This window comes from Meleagris gallopavo, chromosome 16 (assembly GCF_905368555.1).
Source record: "Meleagris gallopavo chromosome 16, MGAL_WU_HG_1.1, whole genome shotgun sequence".
NCBI lineage: Eukaryota > Metazoa > Chordata > Aves > Galliformes > Phasianidae > Meleagris > Meleagris gallopavo.
This window is the reverse complement of record NC_139419.1, coordinates 11446077-11459099: the sequence shown is the minus strand read 5'-3', so window position 1 is coordinate 11459099 and position 13023 is coordinate 11446077. Positions and strand designations below refer to the sequence as shown.

Genomic DNA, 13023 nt, shown 5'->3' with positions numbered 1-13023 from the left:
ATTAGATTTGAAAAGATGTTTTCTTATCCAAACTTTCTGTTGCTGTTTCATACTCAGAATTTTTGTTTGTTTGTTTGTGAAGCATTTTAACCCATGCTTGGATTAAGCACTTTTTATTAGGATAGAATTTTATACTCAGTTGAATAACAGTTGCAAAACAACAGAAAAACTAAACAAAGTGTATGATTATTAATGTGTATATTTGGTACTTTGCAAAAATTTTTCACTAATCCTTTGCTTAAAAAAGATGCAGTGCTCCATCTTTGTACTGTGTAATAGGCATGGCTTGTCCTGTGGTACAGAAATAGCAATTAGATGTGTGGCTACAGTTAGTTCTGTATGGGGCTCACTGAATAATAGAAATATACTTGAAATTAGTCTTTTCTCTGTTCTTTGTGTAGTAAGTTGCACGTGTGCTGACAAAATAGTAAAGTAGGCTCACTTTTCTCACACAAACACATTGGTGTTAGTGCTTGAATTCGGCCACAACAGCCTTGTGTCAGTGAAAGAATTTGGTATGCAGTCCTTGTTGGGAATAAAAAGTGTCTTATACTTATTCTACTATAGCATACACAATCTACCTCTAAATGTTTTTGAAACAAAATTTTATTGTTTCGAGAAAACCGCCTGGTTTACAGGATAAAACCAAGAAAAAGGTTTGTTCATCTTGAAGGCAGATTTAAATCAATTCTATAGTGCTCAGCATGCTTGTTGCTTTTGGCTTTTCCTCTCATTAATACTGCTTTCAATCACAGAATAACCTTACAGTTCTGAGCAGAATTTGACACAATTGACAGCTTTTGTTAGAGAAATTGTAATAAAGAATTTACGAATGAGGTTGGGGTTTCCAACACATGGGAGAAGGTGGTCCCCAAGATAATTACCAGTATGTTTTTAGGAAGTTGGCATAAATTTCACTGTGAATATACTGCTTCACTATCTAGAAATGTACTTGAAGGAAAAGATATTCATGTTCTTTCAAGAAGATAAATCAGTGATTTGAGGTATATGACAAGAAAGAAGAAGAAAACACTCATTTGGAATTTGGGGAGGTCTAATGCCTCCAAATCTCCATGTGCATAATTGATTTTATTGTTTTCCCTTGTGATCATAACCTAACCAGCACAATGAATATCAATCAACTTCTGGGGCTAAAAGGTCATTTTTTTCTTACTAGGCTGAGACTGAAGTCCAGCATGTTGCCTGGTAACAGGCGATGTAGATGAGTTGGCTCTTAAGTGCACCATATGGCTGGGCGTTGTGCCCTGGTCACCCATGACATGGTGTACACATGTAGTACATTACTGATTATGGAATGGTTTGTCCCATCCTCTTATTTAGCACATTCAAAAATAGCAAGAAGAATCCAACACAGATTTGTTAAGATTATGGAATGTTATAATAATGAAACAAATTTCACAGAAAGAAGCTGTTCAAAAATAGCAGTTTTTTCAGCATGTTCAGTATAGTTGACTAATAGTTTCTAGCTTTGGCTTCATTGCATTGCTTTAACTTTGATAAATATGCCCAGGAAGTATAATCTTAACAGTTCCATTATAGAGAATTTCTGAATTTTAAAGTTGTTTTTTTTTTTTTTTTTTTTTAATTTTGAAATGTAGTTCCTTGATTCTAATAGCCTGTGGGTTTATTTGGCATTTGAACTTCTATTAATTGTGTAGTAATGTCTATGTAACCAAAGAAAAGGGCGATCAAAATTGTATTACATTGAGCGAACCAGTAAAGCAATCACAGACACTTCTGGAAAATAAACATGAGAGGCAAAAGCAAATTGTTCCAAATTTACAACAGGGAACCCAGCGCAAATTGTTGACCGGATAGGAATTTTTAGTAGAAATGAATATAAACCCTTGATCAGCAGAGTTCTTGTTCAGTTCCTTAACTAGAATTTTTCTCCTGTTCTGCTGTCAAACTTGACGTCGTCATGAAAAGAATACTGTGGAGAGCAGAATTAGACAATAACACATGCTATGATCTCTGTGCTCTGGCTGTCCAAGCCTGTGTAAAGTGAAAGACAGGGAATAGGATTGATTTTGTATGTGTTGTCAAGTATATATCTATGCATGTGAAACGGAAGATCATTAACTGGTATCCCAATTCAGAAGGCCGGACAGTTAAGCAGCAGTTATTCTGCATTTTTGTACTGTGTGATTTACTTAGAAAGATGAACTGCTGTCTGTAGCCCACCCCTACACAGCTGTGCTTACCTAAAGCTATGTTATATGGCAAGTAAGCTGTCTGAGGCATTTCAGCTTAAGTTCTGTGAAAGCATTTCAGATAAAGTTGTAGAAAGCTGCGTCATCCACATTGTGCAACATGATTTTAGCTTTTGAGAGAATTTCTGTGTACTTGCTGTCTCGATCAGGTTTTTTAGTCTTTGTATTGTACGCAGTTGCTGTTGGTAAATGTACTGTAGTAGAGTGGTCCAGTTTTATTACTGGCACTTTTCCTTGGCTATCCTTTTTTAAGGTAATAGGATGAAAAGCAGGTGGTACTCCTTGTAAATCTAATAGGCATATCCATTGGAAGATCTGCCACTGTGATCCACGTTTTAAACCCTGATGGATATAGATACGTGCGTGGAAGTATTCTGTCCATCTCAAGTCTCATCTTTCTTTCAGTGTTAGGGGCTGTTGTCTTCCTGCAAAAGCCTATAGTCATTAAATGAAAGGCATTTTAAGTGTTTTTCTGTCATTATAAAGCTGTGTTTCACTCTCACTTGTTATCATGTTAAAATAATTAATGGGTAAATACTCACAGATATTATTGCAATGAAAATAGATTCTCCCATTTTTCTCCCTCATTAAACACATCTTTTAAAAATGCAAAATAAAGCAAATCAGTGTTTCAAACCAGCGTAGCAAACCATAAAGATCTGGTGAGTTGAATATGATTGAGGGATTTCTACCTGAGAGGCATGAACAAAATGTTAACAAAATATTGCAAAGGACAAGTTTTTTTGCTTTGTGCAAGCTACAAATGAAAATATCAACTGTCTACTTTCCACTTAGCAGGTAGATGTGCTGCTTGTTTCATTTAAATCTTGATGTTCCCACATAAAGGGTGGAAAATGCCATCCTGCAGATAATGCTTAATCACTGCTTCATCACATAAAACAGTTACTTGAGAGGGAGACAGATGTCACAAACAAGAATGTACCTTGTTTCTCCCTTCTCTGAGCATTTATTGCAGAGAACGTTGTGTGATAGGAACATCCTTTGATCAGTTCAAATCAGCTATCCTGGCTGTGTCCCCTGCCGTCCTGCACACCCACAGCCTACTTGCTGGGGAGGCAGAATGGAGGGGGGGAAAAAACAAACAAACAAAAAGAGCATCACAAAACCACTGCTCAGCAATAAGCTCTCAGCAGCAATAAAGCTAGTGTGGTGCTGGCATGGTTTTAGTCACAAATCCAAAACATAGCACCATATAGGCTATATAGAAAAAAATTAATTCTATTCCAGCCAGACCCATACACCATAAAGCTGCTGCTTTTCCTCATTCTTCTCTATGGTTCTCTTTGCTTCATCTACACCCCTATGGAAAAAAAACATTATGAGCACATCTGGAAGAAAGAGAAAGTGGTGGGATATTTTTTCCTTATCTTGAGGGATATTTTGCACTGCTAAATGACACAGTAAAATAAAACTCTGTGAAAAGATTGATCTGAAATTCTTCTCAAATTATGCTTTTATCTAGACCAAGTTGTTGTGTGGTATTGATTTTTAGATCTGAACAGTCTACAAGTAATAAAAGTTTCAGAGCCAAAATAATTGAAGGTGGTTTTCTGTCTTTTGTATAAGCCAGGTTAGGATATTGAAGCACGAATCAATTACTTTGTCACTCAGGGTCCTTGGAACTCAAAAAAAAAAATAAAAAATAAAAAATAAAAAAAAAAAATAAAAAAAAATTTAGCAGGACGTATGGCTTCCAGATGCTTTGGTTTCTTGACTTTATCATACAGGCAGCAAAGTATGTTTTTCTTCACAAGGTTGTTAGCAGCTTGGTCACTATTAGTCGAACATGTAGCTATCAAGAAAAGCAGGAGATAGAATGATAAAATTTATGATGAGAGGATTATTTAAGACAGGCAAAACTAAAATTGATTGGGAAAGTGCTGAAGGATTAAGTGCCAGCATAAAATCCACTTCTGGAATTTCATAATGGATGGAAATTTGTTCTTGAGGAGGGCGTAAATGACTGTTATTGCTCAGAATCCTTTCCTGGAAACATCAGATGGCGTTCTCAGAAGCAGTATTTCAATGCTTGACAGCTGTCAGAGAAAGCAAACTGAATATTTAATAATTTTCAGGAGATGCCATCAGTGCAGAAAACATAGGACTGTGTCTGCTAGGAGTTGCATTGGTCATACAAGTGCTCACTGTCAGAAGCTCTTGGTTACCCTGTATCCCAAAATGGTGTCGTACGGAGAAATGAAAGGAAGGGTTGGAGGTATTGAATAGTTTCTATCCAGGGGAAACATTAGCTCAAGCTTTTTATCTTGGAAAAGGTGACACCTGAGCAAAATGTGAGAAAAGTGATGGACTGAAATTGTTATTGATATGAATATTGCTGTAATAATGATATGACTCATAAGACAAGGATTACAGACTCAATGAAATGATCTAGCAATGATAAGAGAAACTTCTCTTGCTATATTTCGCTATACTACATAGCTTTGCCACTCAGTGTTTCAGAAACCACATATATAAAAAAGAATATTTGGATGATGGACAGTGAGTGCCTTGCAAAAAGATTATTTTTTCTAAACTTAAATACTACTGTCATTAAATTTGGGTTTTCTTCCATATGAAGTATGCTTGAAAGTATCTGATTCGAACCTTGAAATTCACTATGAAATGCTTTTTAGTTTTGTTCTTAGTATTTCTTGTTATGAACTGCTTCAGCAAGTAATTAGCCCAGTATTATCATCTTAAAACCAAGAAATATTTGTGAGATTTTATTGATTGAAATATCCTGTGGGTTCTTTACATATTTACGGATAGACACCAGAAAGGATTTGGAGATGGTAGACTTTCTTTTTGCTATTCCAGCAGAGGTGTCTGAAATCAAATTGCTGGACTAAGGTGGTATTTGAATATGTCATTAAGCGATGTGTTATTGTTCACGTTATGTTTATGGCACTGAGATGTTCTCTGTCATTTTATTTTATTCCAAAGGAATATCTGCAAAAGGGCAAGAAAAACAAAATGTAGTATGGACATGTCATCTGCGAGTAATGTCTGCTATATTGCTTTTGATCCAGTGTAAAAAGCAGCTTTAATACTCTTAGTATCATAAATAGCAGAATAATAGTAAAACTCAAATTGAGAAATTATCTTCTGTACGTTTTCTCAGTATGTGTGTGTGATTGGCATATGAAAATGAAATATTCTACAACGAAATATTTGTTTTCTACAGTGGCCTGAGTCCCTCTTGAGAGAGAGAACAAGATATAAGTGCTTCTGCTGTGAAAAAAAATAGAAATTTCTTTTGTTGAGCTGAAGCCTGACTGTAGCAGAGCACTTGTTTGCATCCAAAGCTGCTGGCTGTTGTGTGAGGCACTGTTAAGTATATTCTGTTAGCACAGGTGCAGTGGTTAGGGTGTGAGTGCAGAAATTACATGCACTTAGATTGCAAGTACGAACCACTGTGGGACTGCGGGTCTGTGCTCTGAGCAAAGCCGTGCAGATGAGGAAGAAGAGCAGAAGGGTGACCTGTGTGAGCAAGTTTGTAGAGGTTCCTTTTTCAGTTAGGTGAATTCCTGAGAATCCAAAACATTTCGAAACCTGTTGGCCTATCCTTAAAATGGTTTATTTGTCAGACTGATACAATCAAAATGGCTTTTTAGCAAGCTATCTGTATACCTGAGGTATTTCTGATTACCTCTGTATTCACAAAGCCTAAATTATTCTTAGTCCATTCATTAGAAACAGAGGTTCTTCCAGGTTTGTGGTTCAGAGAAAGAAGTGCCTATAAATAATAGTTTGTTGGTTTGAAGAATCCAGGTAGAATTAAATTAACTGTACAGTTTCAGTATCATGCCTACGCTTGCAGGCTTTGTCTGTGATTTCATTGTCTGCATTTCTTTACCTGTCCGTGGCCGAGCTGTTGAAATCCTTGCAATCTCCACTGTCACCATCTCCCTTCTCCCCAGGCCACAGGTTGCTACCCTGCCAGTTCTCTGCCTTGTGCAAGCAGTACCACAGCCTGTACGTCTGAAGGTCTACACCACACAAATAACCAGCCATGGAATGAGTTGTCCACAGTAACTTCATATGAGGATAGCGGCTGTTAGAGCTAAATCAAGCTCTAACAAAAGGCAAAAGCAAGCTTTCAGGACTCTGATGGGAAGCTCCTATCAAGGCAGCCTGGAGGCTCAGCCCCGAGGCCTTGCAAACTCAGTGCATTGTCTGGAGCCAGTTAGTTGTAGTGTGACTGTGTTCTGAGTCACAGGACTATGCTCTGCACATGTAAATTTGGCTGTGTTCCTTAGATTTTAGTTTGCTTTTCTAGGAGATGGTCTAGCTGCAGTTCAGATCAGAATTGATAAGATATGTGTTTATGCAAAATCAGAGCCTTGATTGTAAAGCAAACCTCACCTCAGTCTACAATAGGGTGGGATGCAATTTCACTCAGGCTTGGTACTAAACTATTCAGTCTTTTTTCCTTAATTACCACTAAGATATTAACTATATTTGATATCAGCAACTCCTCATTATGTTGAAAGGCAACTATTTTACTAGGTTGTCCTCATACGGTAATGTTTTTGAAGGAAGTGATTTTTTTTTTGTTGTTGTTGTTAGTAGTTCACTTGTCTTGGATAGAAAATCTACTATTCTGATTTTGGCTTTGCATTCCTGCAAATGGAGTATAGTTTCATGAGCTCAGTTCTATCTCTAAGTTAGGCAAAAACATTCAAATTTATCATGAGAAAATGCTTCAGATTAATTGAATGTGTTTTTAATCATCTTGTGATTTTGTTGTTTCCTGTATTCAGAGGGAGCCTCCCATGTTCTTGTTTGTGCCCGCTGCCTCTGGTCCTGGCACTGGGCACTGCTGACAAGAATCTGGCTTCATCCTCTCTTTGCACCCTCCCTCTGGGTGCTTATAGACATTGATGAGCTCCCTCTCTTCTCCAGTTGAACAGCCCCAGCTCTCTCAGCCTAGCCTCTCCTCACATAAAAGATGCTCCGGACCCCTCAGTATCTTGTCCAGCACATCCACTTCTCTTTTGTACTGAGGACCTCAGCACTGGGCACAGGATGCCAGGTGCAGCCTCGCCAGTGCTGAGTACAGGTGAGGAATCACTTCGCTTCACCTGCTGGGAACCACTGATTGTTATTGTAACATTAACAGTGAGCTGTAAAATGGAGGAGGCTGACACTGGTGGATACCATTAATATCATAGGATCAGTGACAAATACAGACAGATTTTATTAATATAAATGCTACCATACTTTGCTTTTTAGCATCAGCGTGACCAAGTTCAACAAAATAATTGAGGAATCATGTTTTATACATGAGGAAGCTTTGTTGGCTTTTTTTTTTCTTCAAGTAAATATGAAGTAAATTCTAAAATGGAGAAAAACGGGAGAAAAAGATCATCTGAATGAAGATTCAGGTGCAAAACATGAGTAAAATCAAGACAATGGCATCATTATTATTACATCTGAGTGCAGCTTCTTAATGAACTTTGATTTTATAAAGACCTTCTCGCTTCCAAAATAAGCATACTTTGCAATGTCATCATAATCTGTGATGTGTTATTGGATCAACAGAAGTAAATTTCCTGTCATTAGCAAGTTATGCTTAAGTCTGATGAAATAAAATGACTATTTTAAGTGTAAATAAACTGAAGCTAGCAAGTAACTTTCCAAATACTTGAGGTAGGATCGCAAGGAAATGGCTCAGAGGAGTGAAAAGTAATATTGAACCCTTATTGGAAGAAAAATACATGAGATACTGAGGTACCATTTATCACCACTACCAATATATTTTAGGGCAAACCATTTGTCCCTGGGCAGATAATGGTGGTTTTGTTTATGTGAAGTTTTTTAAAACTCTCCTGCTTTGTCAGAACATCTGTCTGAAGTGAACTCGGAGCCTTTGATATCTCAGGTTTGCAGTGGTTATTGCTGCATCTGTGACTGCTAAAATTATCTATAGCTGGGATGCTGGAGCTTAGCAGTAGCCAACTCTCAGCAATTTGGCTGATATGCTGGCTTTTAGTGGAGCATTCTGGGGCTAAAAATACATTCCCATAAGGTAAAATAACCTTTTCTGATGGGGGGTTGGGGGAAGGAAATTAAATTAACTTCCTGAAAGACGCTTGTCAACTGTAGAAGAATAACAGCTATTTTGAATGTCAATTGATTAATCCCGTAATTAAAATAATTTCCTTTTTGTAGTCAGAATACTCAGATGAATATAGGACAATGTGATAATGTAGGAGATGTATTTGAAACGTATTTCTGTCAATCTAGGTTGAGATAGATCCTTCTGTAATTGAGTTTGTCAGAGAAAACCAAGTCCGCAGGCATCCTCTCATAGGTGTGTATGCAGAAAGTTATCTTCATGCATCATTTTTGTCCTGTTATTCCTAAAAATACGGGAGATGCAGGTGTTATGGGTGTTGTTAATGGTTCCAATATAAAACCAGCGAAGAGAGTTCTTGCCAATGGGAAATCAGGCTTTGTATTGCAAGGGAAAATTCTAGGTAGAATTACATTTGCTGTCAATATCTGTGATTTCACAGTTTCCAATAAACTGAATTTTCCATTTCATAATGGATTATATATGCCTTTCAATATCAGCAAGATTTTATGAAATTTCACCCTGTATCTATTGTAAGTAATTGTAAAATGAAAGGTCATTTAAATAATATATAACCTTGCATTTTATAATAGATAATAGATACCCTTGCATTAAGTAATGAACTCCTTGCATTGAAGGTTTAACAAAGCAAAGCAACAAAACTCGAAAAGATGGAGCTTCTACCATAGTCCTGCTTTTCCCTCAGGAATTATAAGCTCGAGAATCAGAAGAAAAAACCTAGGCAGGAGCTCTGAAATACCTGGCAACCAGAGATGTATTTGGGTTATAATAGGGTTATGATAAATTTACCCGGGTTGTGATAAACATTTAGCTTTGGTCAATTAATAGATAAATGCATACATTCTGCAATAGGCTGAAATATTTCAAAGGGACTGTATTTTACCCATTAAATGTGCATGATTTGTGCAGATGTTTCAGGTGCATCTTCGTGGAGTAGAACCAAATTGTTTCCTTATGGTAATCCTGCGCATTAAGTAGTTTCCTACTATTAAAGTGAAGGTTTCTTAATGGAATAACTCTTAAGTTAAATATCAATTTGAAATTTTCTGTGAGCTTGCAGCTCGTTGCAGTTCATCCTGTGTTATATTTAGGCTTCTACATTTTTTTACTCATGCTTTGGTTGTTCTCTTATATTTTTTTTACTTGATTTTTTTTTTTCTGTAGTGTTTTCTAAAGGTTGTTTAGAAAGTCCATTCTATGTTTTCCAGTGAAAATTGCTATATAAAGATTATGCAGAAGAACATGTTTGCAAACTAAGTTGGAGAGCAACTAAACACAGGTTACCATTTGTTTTCTTTTAATGCAAGTAAATAATCCAGCTGTATCCAACCATCAGTTCCCCTGCTTTGCAGGACAGCCAGGAGACTTGCAGAGGAGCAGTAATTTGCCATGTGCTGGGCCTTGAGCAGTCCATTTGGTGATGTGTCTTTGGAACAGGGACTTTGCCTTTTTCATAACTCTGTGTCCCTCTCCATGTATGCCTGGAGTTGAACCACGGATGTATAAAAAGCTCAGGTGAATTTCTGTTGTAGTGGCTAGTTGTGAAAAATTAAAATGCTTGGTAATAAGATACTGAAGCTAAAGATTGTAGAGCTTTCTTGCATCTAGCGTTAACATTTTTATAGTGTGATAGATACTGTGAGATGTATGTGGTGGCTTGTACTTATTTTCTCATTTTAATGGCTCTTATGTTGCTTATGCTTTTGCTTAAAAGGTAAATTAAGCAGTGATTCAGTTCATATAGCTGCGTTTGCCTTTCTCCCAGTTGTACGAAGTTTATTTCTTAAAAAGTAGAACCTCTATACTCACAAATGACAGACTTATAATTCTGCAAGTACACCAAAGAGAAAACGTTGCAGAGTTCTTCTGAAAGCTTTTGAAAGTTGATTTATCTTTCATAGACTTTATTTACGATATGTATAATAAAATTTTGCATAATTTGAAAGCACGCTGTTTGATCGTGCAGCATTTATTGAACTAAGAGGTTTTATAAAATGCATAAACAAATATATTAAACCAATGGTAGAAGTACTCCAGGGTGAAATACATCAATTTTTGTGAGAATTCTGCTCTTAGATACAGCTCCAGATTTTCGGCTGGTGTGATATCAAATAGACAACAAGCTTTTTACAAACAATTTTCGCCTTTCAAGCAACTCCCCCCTACTGTATGGTTGAAAAACATTTTTTGACTTTATGAAGATATGGATGGGTAGATATCATATAAAGGTGTCAGTTGGACCCCAGAAAAGAGTACTTTCTGGAATGATTGCTACAGATAAAGAGTAAATCATCTGAGAGTCGCTTGGCATTCCCACATGCTGAGGGACTGGGGAAAAAATGTCATGTAACGCATTGAAAAAAATGACTAAAATAAAAAATAAAAAAAATAAAAAAAAAAGCTTAAAGCAAGGTTAGTTTTTAAAGAGCTCCAAGAAAGCTGAGTAGTTGGCTCCTTTGATGCTCCAGGGAGGACAGAACGCTGAATTCCCCCAGATGCAGTGAAATCTTCTGCTCACAGTGCATTGCATAGGAGTGCCAGCTGTGTGGCTTAGTGCTAGGGCTGAATCTCACCAACCAGCCATGACGAGAGCAGACAAAACATCCTCAGCTGCAGGGAGGTTGTATGCATGTTCAAACTTCGACTGAACTCCACTATATACTTGTCAAAGGTATTTACACCTTTTCTGTTTGATTTTTTTTCCTCAGTTGGCATTCTCCTGTGTTTTTCTTGACTAAGTGGGAAGGATTTAGAAGGAGAGAGCAATTACTCAGACAAAAATAATAATTTTGCCAGTGTTTTTCACTATTTCTTTTGCTATAACTATTTATGATTTGCCTTGGTTTGCCTGGTTGTTGTGGGGTTAGTGGAGGGGCTGTGAAAAGAGCCTGCAGCAAAAACATCTACAAAGACAGTAAGCAAAGGGCATAATAACAGTAAAATGTAAGTTCAGACACTTTTTTTTACTGTCCAATTTTTAAAAATTTCTTTGTATTTAAGAATTTTCTGTAATAACACGTAATCTTTCCAGCAGCCTGTGGAAGAAAGCATTGTAACATATGCTTATTATACACAAGTTCTCATTACTTATGTAAAAGAGAAAAATGTCTCCCGGTGACGTCTCCCACCCCAGTCTATTCGAACCATTGGCATATTGATGTTGGAACAAGAGAGTGAAGGAATAGAAAGCAACCTTAGGAAAATTCATAATGTCATCTTAGATACGTATTCGTATTAATATCACCAACTTCAGCTGACTGCTAGCTGCTGTTCTTAAGAGTTCCGAGGGTAAGAATTGGTGTCTACCCATGAATCCCATATCCTTCACTTTTTCTGTGATAGACCTCTACCTCTGTTTGCTGTGGACATGAATTAAGCAGTTACTTGCCAGTGCTTCAAAGGAAGGATTTCAAAGAATAGTGCTATTTTCAGTAATATGGAATGAACAAATCCAGTTGAGGATGGAGGAGTACAGGAAGAATCACAGATGTAGTGAAAATTGGTGATGTTAGTGGAAAAGAAACAGACTGTACATTAGAAGGTAAAAAGTGGACTCTTGGGTTTTTAGGCTGCTGTAAAGGAATTCTCTATTTTCTGCTCTGAAAGTGAACGTATTTAGATAATGTGTTTCTTTCCTCATTTTCATAGCACTTTTTGAAAGATCTTAGGAAAAGACATCCTTTTAAAATGACATTTTAATTAAAACATACATTTATGAACTCACTGGAGTAACCAATCTTGGCTGTATGGTAAAGGGTTCTCTTTTCCCCTCCAACATTCAGAACATACTGCTTAGGATACAGAAAATCATGGTCTTCAGTTTTTAATTTCTTTCTCTTACGACATATCTGCATCTTACGGTTATGTGTTTGTTTATAATGGGATCCTGTTGCAAACCCTAGGGGAAAAAAAAAAAGATTGCAAAAGAATTGTGAGGGTGTCTGTGTGCATTTAGTACCAACTTAAAGTTCCAGTACTGTGGACATTTTCATGGATATCCTTTGCATTTGTTTGGTCCTTTATGTTCTTGTGTATATTAGCTACATGTCAGATTTTAAGGTCGACAAAAGGCTACTATGAAGGAAGGGGATGAGAAGCTTTAGTTGAAAAGAAGGTTTCAGGTTTATGATGATAACTTATGAAACAGGTCTTTAGCAGGATCTGTGGTGATAGAACAGGGGAAATGGCTTCAAGTTTGAAGAGGGTAGATTTATACTGGATATAAGGAAAAAGCCTTTTATAGCGAGGGTGGTAAGGCTTGGGCACAGGTTGCCCCGTGATGTGGTTGATGCCCTATCCTTGTAGACTTTCAAGGTGAGGCTGGATCAGGCCCTGGGCAACTTCATTTAGCTGTACTGTCCATGTTCATTGCAGGGGAGTTGGACTAGTTGACATCTAAAGGTCCCTTCCAACTCTAAGTGTTCTATGATTCCATACTATGAAGCTTAAGGTATAAATGGAACTAAACTTAATACATGCTGCTATCTAGAATGCACCAATTTCAACAAGAAGTTTGTATTCTTTCTCAAAAATGAAAAAAAAAAAAAAAAAAAAAAGGAAAAAGAAAAAAGAAAAAAAGAGAAATATGTAACAATGCAAGAATGAAAATATATGAATACTGGATATTAGCCTACAATAACTTTTTAAAATCAGAAGCCTCTTACCACA

General features: G+C 36.9%; 1 protein-coding gene across 13 annotated transcripts in view; it reads left to right on the top strand.

Moving 5' to 3' along the window:
* Window positions 1-13023, top strand: part of RBFOX1 (RNA binding fox-1 homolog 1) — a 755409-nt gene that overhangs the window by 111020 nt on the left and 631366 nt on the right. The window lies entirely within an intron of this gene.